At 37.3% G+C, this 15,996-nt stretch overlaps 1 protein-coding gene and 1 pseudogene across 2 annotated transcripts in view; both read right to left on the reverse strand.

Annotated features, from left to right (window-relative positions):
* Nucleotides 1-15,996, reverse strand: part of SEMA3A (semaphorin 3A) — a 191,895-nt gene that overhangs the window by 81,535 nt on the left and 94,364 nt on the right. The window lies entirely within an intron of this gene.
* LOC112541132 (U4 spliceosomal RNA) lies at nt 5,636-5,766 on the reverse strand (annotated as a pseudogene).

Below are 15,996 nucleotides of genomic sequence, written 5' to 3' on the forward strand. Positions count from 1 at the left end.
TGCTGTCCAACTTACATCTAACTAGTGCTCTCTCTGGGTTATAAAGAGAGAGCTGTCACTTTTTAAAGTCACTTTTTATTAAGAAAAATAACAAGGGAGAAAGAAACCTCCCACTAATAAATAGTAAGAAAAAACTGACTGCATTGTATGCTTGAAGATGTATGTTCCAGCAGACATAATGACAATGTCTTCCTTGACAAGTTACAATTAGAAGTAGACAAGTTACCTATAGAATACAATTTTAAAGAAGCCTATAGATTTTTCCAACCCCCTTTTAAGAACATATAAATGGTTCCCTTCTGAACAATACAAATGTGGCTTATGCAGGAAAAGTTGCATTTTAGTGGACTCTGGACATATTATTATTAGAGATTTCTTTCTGATTCAGAGGTCACATGAATACTTGCATGCATTGTAATAGATTTAAACTTACATTTTAAAATGAATTACAGATGGAATTTAGAGCTGACATTTGATAACATCCTCATAATAATCATAGTAAAAGTGGCTTGGAAGACACATCTCTAAAAAGTTTAACCATATTACTCAAAAGTCTGTTTTTTTTCTTTTTTCTTTTTTGTCCTCTTGTCTGAAAAAAGTCTGCTTATTCAAATTCTGATAGTTATCAGTAATTACATTATGTTCTGGTTGCTTCTAGTAAAAACAGAGACAAATTTCAGAATTCTGTTTCTTATGCCAATTGGTTATTTCTTTGTATTGTATCATCAATACCAAAATAATGAAAATGAGTGCTGTATCTCAAGATAAAACCACAGAGAGTGACTGACAGGTTCCCAGAAGATTGTTTCTTGGTGTGACAAGATTGCCAGAGATGATAGTAACCTTAGCACCATTGCCAACCCTCAGATGTATTCTGGTCCCCTCTTTGTAGAACTATATCATTATAAACCTCTCCCTTAGCAAATACAGGCAAGTTTCATTAAAACACACCAGATCAGAACAATTAGCAGTGGAGTACTGTCTGACTGACATGGCATGAAAATTTGTAATTTATCACTTTATGAAGAATTTAGACATATCAAGCTTGGAATGTAACAGTCAGATAATTCTGGGCAGTCAGCAAGAAATTACTCCTTGGGACTTAAAGTCTTGAAGAAATGTGTTCACTCTTGAATAAGCTGATATTTAACAATGACATGGAAACACTGATAAACAGGATTCTGTGTGGGGAAGGTTTAATTTGTTTTGCATATTAATCTGATGGGGGTGTTTGTTGTTTGGAGGTATTTTTCTATGTGTAATATTGTTTTGTATTTTGTTGTAGCTCTTATTTTGTTTTTCTTTCCTTTTGTACTGTGAAGCAATAAAAATAAAGGAGACTGTATAGTCTACAGACCCTGAGAAGATTTTTGAACTACAACTGAAAAGACCCTTCCCACAGCCCAACATTTGTTTTAAAACCTAATCTATTGAAACAAATTGAATAGCTGGATCACAATTATCTTTTTCTGCCATGGCACACTTTCATATTTTCCCCCAGAAGTTTCTCATCTATCCTGTTTTAACAGTTGTCACTGATGTCAATGGGAGGAGTAGGAAGGAGATGGAAGATAGAAGTGGTGGCTGAAATAGAAGATAAATCAAACAAAACACTCACATATTCTAGATAGGGGAGAAGTGGGGAAAATGAAAGGCTGTGGCGTCTTAGCAAAGCAGGTGCCTGCTTTGTTGATTCAGGGATATGGTGGATTTATGTTGGTCTACCTTCTCTCCAGACTAAGATTGCATCTTACCACTGAGCCATTTCTCCCTTTGAAATACAAATATTTTCAATATTCAACTATATGAAGAGTTGATTATGAAGTGCCAACTGTGTTTTCTTTAGATAGCAGGCTGCTATTAATTTTATTGCCATGGAATATTGTCCAACTGTCTTCTTAACAAATTTAAAACAACTGTCAAATCATTCATTGTCTAATCCTTGTGGGAAAAGACAATCAAAAGCATTTGTCAGATTTTTCATTGTTGAAAAGGCACTTTGCTATTTAGACCTGACCACCAAAAAGCTACATCATATTACTGCAAACTTTATTTTGTTTTTTATAACTTGTAACTCTGGTAGTAGAACATCACATTGTTGCAACCTGCAGGGGTGTTTGCTGGGTGTGGCAAAAAATGGTCAACATGAAGGCAGAGCTTTGATTGCACTGTTGGGGCTGCCATCCTGATTGTTTTGACCATACCCTGCGGACAACCCTGGCAACCTGCATTATTATCCTTGTACTGGTTTGCTTGTGAACATACCCAGTACATAACCAGAGCTGAGGATTTCAAAGAAGTCTTGAAGCTGTATTCTGCATATATTGGTTGCATTCTATAGATAAGTAGGAAATTATTCAGGACTTGCTCCAAAAAAGCACTTTCTTTTTAACTGTTGCTCTAGAATTAAGCCACTTTCATGAGTTCTTTGGCTAGTTACACAAACTCTGGGGTTAATTACTGGTCAAATTAAGCCTCAAGGATAACTACATTGAGACAAAAAGTTATCTGTAGATCATGTCTTTCAACCATTCCATCATTCTTACAACCCAACCACATCCCTCAAATGGAAGAAGTCAATAACTTCAAAGCCCATTATTTTCCCTGAAGCTTCAACCCTGAAGAATGGCTTTTTTTCAGCTGGGCTGCAATCCTAACTGCAGGCAGCATGGAGACAGTTTCCAAAAGAAAATGTGGTGGTGGCAGTGGTGGGAGACCACAGAAGACTTTGTTAATTAAACAGCATATTCAAGCTATTCACCAATCTTTTACTTCAGTTTGTCCAGCTACCCCTTCTGGTTGTCACCCCCTCCCTTTTGTCAAAATCTGAAGCATGTGCTAGTTAATCCCACTGACATCATGTGGGTCATGTTGTCATCATATGTGTGTCAAACAATGCAAGGACGTCATGAGTTCCCTTTCCCTCATGGATGCTCATTCACAGTGATATAAAAACACTCACTATCTTGTCTGTAGTGAGACAGATGGAAATGACATTTACAGGTAAAATGGATCCTATACTAAGAAATATTCATGGCAGATTTCAAGAAGAGAGCTTGATAGGGTAAGGGTTAGTGAATAATGGTTCTCCTGAATGCAGTGGAGCTGCAGTGGGAAGTGTATACAATTAATTTCTTTGTATTTTCCTTAAAAGGAAACAGTGGTCCTTAAGCGAGTTAAGGAGATGACAGCTACAAAAACAGAAGGAAAACAATGGGGAGCAAATAACTGAAAGGAGATCTCTTTTAACTTCCTTTTCCTTCTGCAAGCTGTTGTGATAAGGAGAAGAGATGGTTTTCTTATTACAAGGACTGCTGTAACTTGGAAGTCAACCTGTTAGTTGCAGAATCCAATAGTTCTTTCCTCTCTCCTTTTATAGCACAGTTCTCAGATTACATATCAGAGGCAGAGATTCATGGTAGAGTTTGAATTAGGGAGTGGGTTACTTAGTCAAAATCTCTCTTACCTTAAGTGAGTTAAAATTATCCAAATTGCCCTGTCCACTCTGTATTGGAGGTTGGCACTGAGTTGGCCTGTGATCCTAGTCATTAGCAATAGGAAGCAGTGATCTGATCTTGGCTAGTGAGCTGACTATACTATGTAGGAAAATCAAGTGGGTTTCCAGGATGGCTTTTTTGCATCCAAGAGCCAGAAATCTGTTTGTCATTGAATACAGATTCTGAAGCAGAAGAGATATTGTTTATTTATTAGAATAATTATCAGAATTCTCACAGGATTCAGTATGGTCAAGATCTCACTTTTGAAGAATATATTACTTTGGGTTTCCTTTGTGATACTTACTGAGTGTGACTATTTAGGCAAGAGCAAGAACCCGTAAATTCTTGAAATCTCTAAGGTGTTGCCTTTCTGACACTATTCAGACATCTGTTTAAAACTATTTATTATGTCTGACATTTTTGATACATATAGAATTTACAAAAATTACACAAGTGCCTGAATGAGAATTCAAGGTCAGCCATGTAACTTCGTTGGATTATGTAACATACACCATGATATAAAAAAGCTTTCTGTGTCCTCTTACTCCAACTGGACTTTATTACTGTTAAAACTCCTTACATGTCAGTTCCATCACATTGTTATTTTTTTGCATTATGTCAGCCTTAAGATTGGCAGTACTGCTCTGGGTTAATTTATATTCAATTCCATTTAACTTAGATGTAGGCTGCAAAACTCCAGGCAGTCACTAGAGGCCAGAAAATAGTTATTTTGTGAGAGATGTTATTTTACTACCATCTCCTGTCATCTTGATTTTGGCCGCTCTTATCTGGTAACCAGATTTGAAGTTATACTACTGGGGGGAAAAAATGCCAATCAACTGATACAAAAAACACTACAAATCTCCATCTCACAGCTTGTATTGAGGTCTGGGGGTCTGCAGGGTATGGTTAGAAAGTCAAGATGGCAGTCACAATGCACATAAAAAGGGGCAGAGCTTCAAGCGGACCATCGTGGCTGTCATTTTTACTTTTTATCTGTATTAACATCTATTAATCGGCCCTCCACTTCTTAGGACCACAGACATTTTGAAACACTCCTGCAAAACTGGGCTGTATAAACATCCATTCTTGACAGTGCACTTTACACTTAAATCCCTTCCCCAATCTGAGAAAAATAAAAAAGAAACAAAACAAATCTTGGATGATATCACCAAATACAAGGCACCACCATCTAAAAAAACAAACAAAAAACAAACCAAAAAAACCCCAAAAGTTTCTCCCCTTGGCTGGAAAAAGTTGCTTGCCTTGATTTACTTCTCCACATAACAGGAATTCATCTCTTTGTGAATTTCTTTTATGGGTTTTTAATGCCCAGTATCTCAATGACATCCCTTAGAAATCACACTTGTCTTAAAAGACACTAAGCGTAAGTATAGCCTACAAGAGAGAAGGCATTCAGTGAAGGAACACGCACACCCACACCCATAAAAATGATTCATGGAATCCTCTGGGGCAAGAGCTAAGGAATTAGACCCAAGTCAAAATGTTAGGAGCTCTACAGATAGATACTGAAATGGACACATGCTGATACACCAGTTGTGAAATACAGGATCTCATTTTATTTTTTCAGGGCAAAACTGGACATGATGGAAACAGATCCATGCCCTGGGTTGACAAATGAATCAATATAAAGCAAAGAATGCAGGCAAGTTAAAGCATGCATAGGCAGGGGAAATTAATTCTCTCAGCTTTTCACTCTGCAACCATGGTGATCCTACTTTGGTCCTCTCCTGGGGCTATAAAACAGAAAATATCCCTGGAAGAAGAAAAATGGCAGAGATAAAGCAGTTTCTACAGAGGATCCAACTAGTGTCTTCTTCATATACATCTTTATCTCTGCCTCAATCTCTGCCTCTATATAGTTATGTTTTTCGTTCTCTGAATATGTCTGTAGTCTATTTATTTATTATTGAATCTAACACCTCACCTTTATTCTAACACTCAAGGCAGCTAACTACATGTAAAATGCAGAATACAAAATGTAACCATATAATCAATGCAGTTAAAACCAAAACCTGAAATCTATTCATTCATTCATTCATTCATTCATTCATTCATTCATTCATTCATTCATTCATTCATTTGATTTAGATGGCTACCCATTCACCAAACAACTCATTAAAATAATTAGTCAACAATTGCTAATGGATCAAGTTATCATAACGGGATATTGGGAAAAGTTTTCAGTTAGCAGTAATTATCTCTCAGTTTAGCCTCATTAGCTAGGATACTGCCACGGAGCAAAACTATACCTGTAGTAAGTTTCATGTGCCAACACTGCATTTCATTTTAAGGTAGTTTAACAAAATCATAAGACATAAAAACCTTTTAAAAAATCTGCCATTGGTTACTATTTTTATTAGGACAAATCACTATATCATAAAAAATAATATTAAACTCAAACCTTTACAACATTTGCCTCAATTACTAAGATGATACATCTATGTACTTGTGCAGTATTTTAATTATGCTTAGCTGCAGAATGATATGGTGACTTTTAACAATTTGTTTATATAACTATTTGATATTGTTGAATAGACTATTCTATTCTAGAAATAGCATTACATAAGAAAAGTTACTACATCATTTGATTCTAGAGTCAAATTAGACATATTGGTTCTTACAACTGCTTCTTCCTTATGCTGTAAACGGATAGATATTTTTTCTTCCTATACCCATAAAGGGAGCCATATTTATGTAGCCCATATTTATTAACATGTAATCTATTATATGACAGCCAGTTAGTGCAGTGGTTAAGGCATCAGGCTAGAAGCCAGGAGAATGTGAGTTTTAGTCCTGCATTGGACACAAAGCCAGATTGGTGACATTGGGTCAGTCTCTCTCTCTCTCATAACACATTCAGTTAATCTCCCTCTTTTTCCATAGGTCTAAACTGCCAGTAGATTTTGCAGGGGGAGAGGGGTAGAAAGAAAAAAATTAGGAGGAACAGTTGGAAACATTTGGTAAAATGTGGAGAAGTTGTGGGAAGACATGACAGCTGTCTTCCAATATCTGAAGGGCTGTCATGTGGAAGACAGGACAGGATCATTCAAGGTTGTTCCTGACTATAAGAGAAGATCAGTGAGTCTGAAAAACAAGGAGGCAGATCTAGGCTGCACATCAGGAAAAAAATTCTAATGGTAACAGCTGATCAACAATGGAACAGACTGCTTCAGGAAATGGTGAAGTCTCCTTTGATGAAGATGTTTAAACAGTGGCTGCATAGCCATAAACAAACAACAACAAAACCCCACATATTAATACTTTCTTCTTGGATCCAGGTAATAAAATTGGTCATTTCAATTTGTCCTTGAAGAAAATCAAAGGTCACTTAATGCATATTTTATAATGCTGGTGCATCATAGAATCTTCGGGTTGAAAGGGACCTTGGAGGTCTTGTAGTCCACCCCCACCCAGTGCAGGAATCCTCAGACCATTCTGGACAAACAGCTGTCCACTCTTGGCTTGAAGACCTCCAGTTATGGGCCACTCACCACTTCAGGAGGCAAGCTGTTCCATTCCTTAAGAGCTGTCACAGTCAGGAAATTCCTCCTTAGTTCAAGTTTGGATCTCTCACTGTAAAGTTTCCACCTGTTGGTTCTTGACTTACACTCAGGTGCTAGGGAAACTAGATCTATTCCCTCTTCCCTGTGACATCCCTTCAGGTATCAGAAAACTGCTATCATGCCTCCCCTTCACCTTCTCTTCTTCAAGGTCAACATACCAAATTCCTTTAACCACTTTTTGTAGGATTTAACTTCCAAGCCCTTTACCAACTTTGTTGCTCTTCTCTGTACTCTTTCCATTCCTCAGCATGAGGCAGTAATCCTGAATTGGGTATTACACAGAATGTACTGATAATAACAAATGGTAGCTCCATAGTAAATTCTTTCATTTCTTTAACATTCCGCTAAATGTAGCTGATATAAATTACTTTACCATTGCTAGGATATGAATTGCCTATTATATCCATAATGCTATGCATTACCTTTCTATGATGCACACCGTTGTCTGCCATGGAGAAAATTCACATCATAATGACAATTATTAGAAAATTAAAGTAGGTGTAAGAGAACAGGTGAATATAATGTTGCCATTTTTTAGCAGTAGTGAGGATCTTTCTGAGCAAGCTGCCAAGTCAAGCCAAAAGTTAAATATGAACCAAGTTGCTATGAAGCATAGGGGTTAAGAAAAGGAAGAACTTGCTTTCAGCACCTGACACATAGTTTGTATTTTATCTGTAATCATATTACCTTACTTTTAAGAGTTGGAACTTTGCTAATAAATATTGATTATTGAGGTTGGTGCAAATAGTAAGGAAAACCTAGGTTTCAGCTTGCAACAGCATCTTTCAGAAGTCTTCTAAAAGGTAGCATTTTTGGATAATAATCAGCACCATTTGCCATTACAGTGAAACTTTTTTTTCATTTTCTTTTGAAAAGCATAAAGGAAACCACACAGACATTTCATGGTTACAGCTAAAAATACCTAAAGAAAAAGGAAAGCCCTACCGTTAATTTTACAGGTTGTTCTTTCAGTCTTTACCAAGTTGGTGTGCTCTAAAAACTCTAAGGAAAGATGAAGCTTAGTCATCAAAATGACATTCAAAAGAGCACTGGGGCCATCTATCTGAATTATGTGGCCCTATGCTTTCCTTTTTTAATATGTGTCTGGTTTGCATCATCTTATGTAGAATTTTTGAACACATTTTATTAAAGAGTTGATTACATAATCAAATTCCATTGATTATAGCCGTCCTGATTTAATCTGCTGAATTGAACATAGCCATCTCAATTTAATCTGCTGAATCTCTTTACCTTTATCTGGAATAAATCAGAAGAAATGAAGCAAGGAAACCCCTGTAATTCTATTCTAAAACTTTCTTGTGATTTACAACATGAATATGTGCAGCTTTCACAAGAGGATCTGTACTGTAACACGCATTCAGTCTAAAGGGCGGTATTGTGGGTAGTGTTCTTCAAAGAACCTCAATTCATATTTGTGGTTACCAAGGATCAGCATCTGATCTGTTGATCCACTAAATACTCATACATGAAGTATATGTAGAAACCTGGTAGGTGAACAAGAGGATCATACTAAAAAATGCAAGAATAATGGAGACAGGACTGAATTCCAAGGGTTGAGGCTTATTGGAGATTAAAACATTTCTTTCATGTAAGTAATCTAGAAAAGTAATTACAGATGGGTAACCAAGAGCTGTAGAAAGCCCCCGAGTCACACTTCTGTAATTTTCAGATCACCCACTGGTCACAGTTATTTAAAACTGCAGAGTTTCTTTCCATTTTGGGTTGAAAAATACATGAAGACTTTAATATAAGGTTTGAAATATCTATATGATGATTAAAAAACAAAGAAAACCCCCAAACTTCCTATCTCTAAACTAAGTTCCATCTGCATAGGTGATGCTGTCCTACCTACCCTTTGGTCCTTCACCATCCAGAAACTATAGAACGACACCAAAATATGGTCCATCCTTGAACTAAAAGGAAAAAAAAAATCCAGTGCCACTTATTCTGTATACTTGAGTGCTTTTCCCAGAAATAAGTAGGTTTCTAACAATCCAATAGTTAACTCCATAAATAAACAGACAGAGCAAGGACATTATTGAAAAAGGCCTCCAAGGTAACCATTAAATAGCTAAGTAATCTTCAGTACTGTAATCATCCATATCTGAGACATGCATTGTTACCCTGCACTTTGACACAATCTGAGTGAGTTAACATAAGTGTTAGGTGCAAGGTAATCATTAGCATTTCTCTGTGCAAGTGATATTACAAAGCAAATTGCATCTGTAGAGTGCACTGGACTGGGCTGATGAATTATAAACTTACAGCAGGTTTTCCACTGGGCTCCATCGCAAGATTTCAGAATCTAGTTACCTCTTAACTAAAATGTAGAGGTTTTAAAGTAGGTACTCTTGTTTTGAGCGTGAAAGCACAAAAGGGAAAAACTCCAACAGGGCTGATGAAGATTACTTAAAGATAGGTTACATTACATCTGTTAAACAGGCAATACATTGTTGATTATGATTATTCACTTAGTTTACCTAGTTGTGCAACAAGTAGCACCAGATTTCCAAAAATAACCTTCTTAAAACTATTATGATATTTAGCCCACATACGAGGTAGTACAAGTAGATTCCTGCACTGGCTAAGACTATTGATCACCTAGGTCCCTTTCAATCCTAGCCATGCATATCATGTCAGTGCTAAAAAATGTTGATGGGGCTTATATGTAGACAGTAAATATAAAGCTATGAATCAAGAGCAATGAGCAGAAGATATCCTCATTCCCAAATAAAATACTTAAAATGTCCTTCAGGTTGTGCTTAATTCCTGGGAGTTTCATGGACATATCCATGTAGTTTTCTTGACAACAATACGGATTTGCTTTGCCTTCTTTTTTTTAATGCCACAGTTTAAAACTTCCTGAAGCTCACCACAGAAGTCTTATCCATCTTGCTTTCTGCGATCAGCCAAAGTGGGCTAGGTACTGCCAGCTAGTCAGCAAAGAAAGATATATATTTTGTACAATTGAGGCCATTATATGCTTTATTTTAGGACCCAGTAAGGGAATTTGGTCTCCATATACAGTACAGACTTCCCATCATCTGTTCAATCTCTCTTCTTCCTTATTGCTAGCACTGCCATGGTGATCAATGAAGCTTCCATAATGTCCTCTCTTCCAACCAACTGTGATGAACACATGACTCTTAAGCATATGACCATCTCACTAAGGCATGTAAAGGTTGGTTTCAGTTCAAGATTATCCCATAGCACTGAAGGGGCCAATATTTGTTGCAGCTACTGAGAATGTTAAAATGTGGCAAAACCCAAACTTGCTGTTTCCTTTTAATAAATGTTTTAAAGTCTTCTTGACAAGATGATGTGGAAGAGTAATGAAAGAGAAAGCAGGTGCTTCCTTTTAAATGTGATTTATTTTAAAAAATAATATTACAAAGGTCAGTGAAGTCAACTTGCTATTGTTGTATGAACCTGAGTTATTCAAAGAAGGTTAGATGCACTCTCTCAACTTAAGTCATTATCTTCATTACCTTTTACTGCCCTAGGTAAACAAGAACCTCATTTGTTCTATCTCCAATTCTTTTACTTAACCTTAAACCCTCTTTCAGTTAAATTCAGTCCATACTTAACTAGTTTGTTAATCAGAATGTCACAGGATACTTTGTCAAATGTTTAGCTGAAATCGAGGTATCAGGGAGTCCACAAGGGGTTCGAAAACATCAAGATGGTAACTACAACCATGAGATTGAAGCCCTGCCCTTTTTTAGTGCATTGCAATGCATGTAAAAAAAAGGACAGAGCTTTGATCCCATGTTTCCAGCTGCCATCTTGAATTTTTTGGCCCCTCCCTGTGGACAGCCCTGAACAATATATTATCATCACACTCTACCTGATTAAAACATGAATTAAAGTTAGTTCTTGATAAATCCATGCTTATTTTTGGTCATTTCTACAATGTTTTCAAGCTATATAATGACTGATCTCTTTGAGACCTGCTCCATAATCTCTTCCTCCAGTCATCTGGCTCTTCACCAATTTTCCAGGATTTCCCTATGATGAGATCTGCCCCTTGAGATTTAAACTCAATGAAAGCACATAAATATTCCCTTACTATGTTTTTTATCAAGCTTCATTCCCTCCAACTTCAATCTGCTTGAATTGCAGATTACAGTTGCTCAGTGAAATACATGCTCTCCTGTTGCAGAAAACAGAATCTAAATAGTTCAGCCTTTTCTTTGTTGCTTATTAGCATTTTGCCATCTTCATTCAGTAATTGGTATACATATATTTTTCTTAGCGCTCCCTGCCAACTTTAGTTCAGTCTAGACTTTCTTTATGTCTCCTCTGTTGATGCCTCCTGAATGGACTGTTCCTATGTGTCCTTTTTGTTTTCATTAATGTCTTCCTCTACTACATTGATTTTTTTTTTTAACTTTCCTCCACTTTTTTCTCATTGAATTATTTGCAACTGTCCTTTGCATATCTCCCTTGATTTGGACTCCCACACCTCCTTTTCCCATTAACTTCTCATGTCAGGGATCCTACTAATCTTCCCTCTGAAATTATTAAAATCTCCTTTTTTGAAGTCCAAGGTAAATGCTTGATTATGCTCAGTTTTTTGCCAAGAAAACAAACAAATTGATAATTGAACAAATCAACCCAGAGTTCTCACTCGAGGCACAAATGACCAGGCTCAAATTATCCCATTTTGGACACATTGTGTGAAGAACCAGTGTTTTGGAGAAGTCTATAATGCTGGGAAAAGTGGAAGGAAAAAGAAGAAGAGGATGATCAGCAGCAAGGTGGATGGACTCCAGTGCAGCAGTGATGGGTGCACCATTGGAAGAGCTGAAGGGCCAGGCTGAAGACAGATCATGGTCACTAAGAGTTAACACCAACTTCATGGCATATATTCAATTAATTATGCTCACTTTTAGTTTCTCTTTCTTACAGAGAAGAATATCTATCTTTTTTTACAGAGAAGAATCAAGCCAAGGTTAGCTGATCCTCTTGTGCCTTCTTCCACCATCTGAGGGAGAAAGCTGTTGGCAAGATAAGCCCAGAATTTCCTGGGGAAGCAACGATGCTTGGCAATGTTTGTTTCTCAAAAGATGTTAGGGCACTTAAATTCTCCATCATTATAGCTATTTGCGTTTCTGAAATTTAGACCAGAAAGTTCAACTGCTTCTAAATGTTCCAGCAATTATTTCCCAGTCATGATAACTGAGATTACTGGATATTACACCTTAATACGTACATGGTCAGATATGAACAATGTAAAGCAACATCCATCAGAAAATGTAGTATTATCATTTAAAAACAACAAGAAGGGTCAACAGGAATCAGTGAAACTGAATAGGATTGTACATGACTGTACAGTCATGCTAATGGAATCATATGGAGGTGCTCACAAGATGCTGTGTGAATATTCATTTGGTGTAGTGGTTAAGGCACCAGGCTAGAAGCCAGGAGATGGTGAGTTCTAGACCCCCCTTGGGCATGAAGCCAGTTGGGTGAATTTGGGCCAGTCCCTCTCTCTCAGCCTTAGGAAGGAGGCAGTGGCAAACCACTTCCAAAAACATTGCCAAGAAAACTGTAGGGACTTGTCCAGGCAGTCACCAGGAGTTGACACTGACTCAAAGGTGCACGTGTGCACAGACCCACCCACCCACCCAAGGTAAGAAATGCTAAGCATTCTTTAACTGGCAGGATAAATATTTAGTACCTAAGCTATGAATTGTTGTGTGTCATATGGACGCTTGTGACGAGAAGCTTCCATCCTGCTCCATTTACAGGGGAAAAAAAGCTACATTTTAATGTGTGTGTTTGTGTGTGTAAGAAAGCGACACAGAGAAAGGAAGGAACTAGACAGTGTTAATTTCTTCCCTCTTGGTTACTATGGTGCATTAAAGAAGGCAAGGAATGAGAGGGAAAAGAATATCTGCAGGGAACAGTATTAGGCAGGGTTTTTTTTTACAACAATAGCCAAGAATTGCTTTCATCATCAGTTCTCTGCCCTTTTATTATGTAGTTATTATTATCTATGAACCATTTTTTATTCTGGGAGTCAGGGAAGCAAAGATTAAAGCAACCTCAGCACAATGCATGGCCAAAACAGAAAAGAAATCATGAGTGTATCCCTACATATGAATTTGCTTTCATGGCATTACAATTCTTAATTGATAAGGTACTTGTAATTTGGCTCACATGTCACCTGCATCTGTATAACCAACCTGTCTTCCTCTCCCTTCCTCAAATTCCCTCCCATTTAAATCCTGTATCAGTCTAGCTGCTCTAGGCGTCTGATGCGAGCTGTTGCTCACAAAGCTGATTCATTTTAATAAAATTTGTTAGTCAGAAAAGGTGCTACCGGACCCTTTCTGAACTGTTGCTTTCATGGCAGTGTCCATCCTCCCTCCCTCCCTCCCTCCCTCCCTCCCTCCCTCCCTCCCTCCCTCCCTCCCTCTCCTCCTCCTCCTCCTCCGGCTGAATAAAAGTTTTCCCACAGTGCTAGAGCTTATTCCTTTGAACTTAATAAATAAGTTGCCCAGTTTTGGTTTCTCATTTACAGAAGTCATTCAGCTGTGGCAGGCTGTATATAACTTTGTAGTCATGATCTACAAGTAAGGCTTAGCAATGGGGAAGTGGAGCGTAATATATACTCCAAAAAAGGGATCAATATAGAATTCCATTCCATGGACTTCATAGATTCAAAATGGATGTTATTTTTCTACATGCTTATACTACATTGGGAGATACTTTCTATTTTCAAAGTCAAAAAAGCTATTCCTAGAGCTAATATGGCTAAACATATAACTATTTTGGGGGTGTAATAATAGAATCCAACATTATCTCAGAATTGTTAACATCTTTCCCTTCCAACCCCTCCTAAAAGACTACCTTCACCAGGATGTTCCTCTCTCTGAATCATGTCTAGATGATCATTATATAAGACTATTTATTATGCTTTAAGAACTGATGCTCAGTTGCTTTTTTCCTTTTAATAAGTCTTCTAAAATTCTGAACTCAGGGGAGGATTTTTCCTTATTTCATTGATTGAATGAAAGCCATTCTTACATTCTCTTTGGCTGACAAGCAGAGAAAAATGCTTACAATAAAAGATATTAAATAGTATTCTTTGTTCCACAGACGTGGCTTGCCTAAAGGAAGTATGGATACACTGAGTGCTGAATACTGTCAAAGAGATAATACTGCAGTAATTTGCTATCAGATTTTTGGCTTTCCAAGGCTAAAACAGACTGTCTTGGCAGTCTGTCGGATGCTCCCAGATACCAACACTGCATGTGCATGAGCTGGTAGTATAAACTCAGAATTTGATCCAGACAGCCTGACTAAACAAATGCATTTTATTCTTAATGGATTTGTTCCTGACTTTGCCAACTTCCACATTTTCCTTGTAATCCCTTCAAGAGACCCTCCCTCTCTTTCTCTTCCTCTTTGTCTTTCTCATGCACACAGAAACGCATTCCAATGTTTACAAACAGCTTCTAAATCGTTCTGCGTACTTTATCAAAGTTGCATATATGAATTTTGGTTGATCTTTCTTAAACGTATATTTCTCATAGAACATTTGATTTCTGATAAAAGCAATTCAGGATGTGACATCAAAACATATAACATCTGCTATAAATGATGGGCTTTGCTAAGTTGCAAATATGGAATTCATTCATTCATTCATTCATTCATTCATTCATTCATTCATTCATTCATCACATTTATATAGACTATATTCCACAGATATTTGGGAATATGACTTCTGAAAATGCTGCTTAGAAAGCTGCATGGATGTAATTGCCAGGAGTCAAGACAGACTCAAAGAGGCACACAAACACAAAGAGAAAAATAAAATATAATTAAATTCTATAAAAATTAAAAATCATGCAGGCAACCATGGAAAAAAGATCACCTCCCAAGCCAGCCTCCTTGGAAGATTTTAGTGTGGGTGGCGGGAATCCTGCAGAAGAAAGCATTTTTTTCATATATGCCTGGATATAAATGGTATCCCAGCCCAAGCTAATTCTGTGAGCACTGCAGCCTGTCTTACAAATTAGCAGAGGCCAGGCAGCAACCCATATAGACTAAAACTTTCAGCTCATTGGAACTGGTGGCGGTGAGACAGGGGTGTCTGCAGGGTACAGTCAAAAAAGTCAAGAAGTAAGCTGCAATGTGGCTACAGAAAAAGCAAGCAGAGCTTTGACTGCACCACTGGGGCTGACATGCTGACTTTTGTTGACCACACCCTGAGGACACTCTTGTGGTGAGTTATACTGAATACTTTATCTGTTTTCATTCAAAACTGCCATTTCAATCTATACAGCCACTAGTTCGGATGGGTGTGTTCTTTATCCATTGACTGAATGCACACATGTACAAACTTGCCAGTGCAGACAGAACTTTCATGTCATCTTTTGAAGGCTCTTTGGAAAAAGTTGGGCAAATAGTAAAACGTGTTACTGAGAATTTCTACCTCAAATTAAAAGAAGTTGCTAAAAAATCCCAAAGTTCCCCAGGGTAAAAAGACTTCATTTATCTTGCATGCAATCAAGCTCTTTTTTCTATTACTGCTTTTTCATATTTCAAGTTCAGTCCTTTGTGAACAGCAGAATTAACACTGGCATCATTTACTTGCTAAAACTGGAATATAACTGAATACATGCCACCTCAGCTTTCTTTAAGCAATCTATAATTCTGAAATATGTGAATTTCCAAAAAGGCTTTTCAAAGCTGATGAATGTCATGGGGTTTATTTAATGACATATAATTTATCTTGTCAGGCACAGTGATACTTTTCCAGTTTCATTGCTAGAAACAGCTTCAGTATGTAGAAAAGCACAAGCTTCCTTATGTATAATTTAATCAGCTTGTGTTATGTACAGATATCCCACTTAACGCAACTGCACAAAACTGATGCA

The sequence above is a fragment of the Python bivittatus genome, unplaced genomic scaffold (assembly GCF_059951505.1).
Source record: "Python bivittatus isolate LINGU-HERP-01145 unplaced genomic scaffold, Pbiv_v1 ctg000120_np1212, whole genome shotgun sequence".
NCBI lineage: Eukaryota > Metazoa > Chordata > Lepidosauria > Squamata > Pythonidae > Python > Python bivittatus.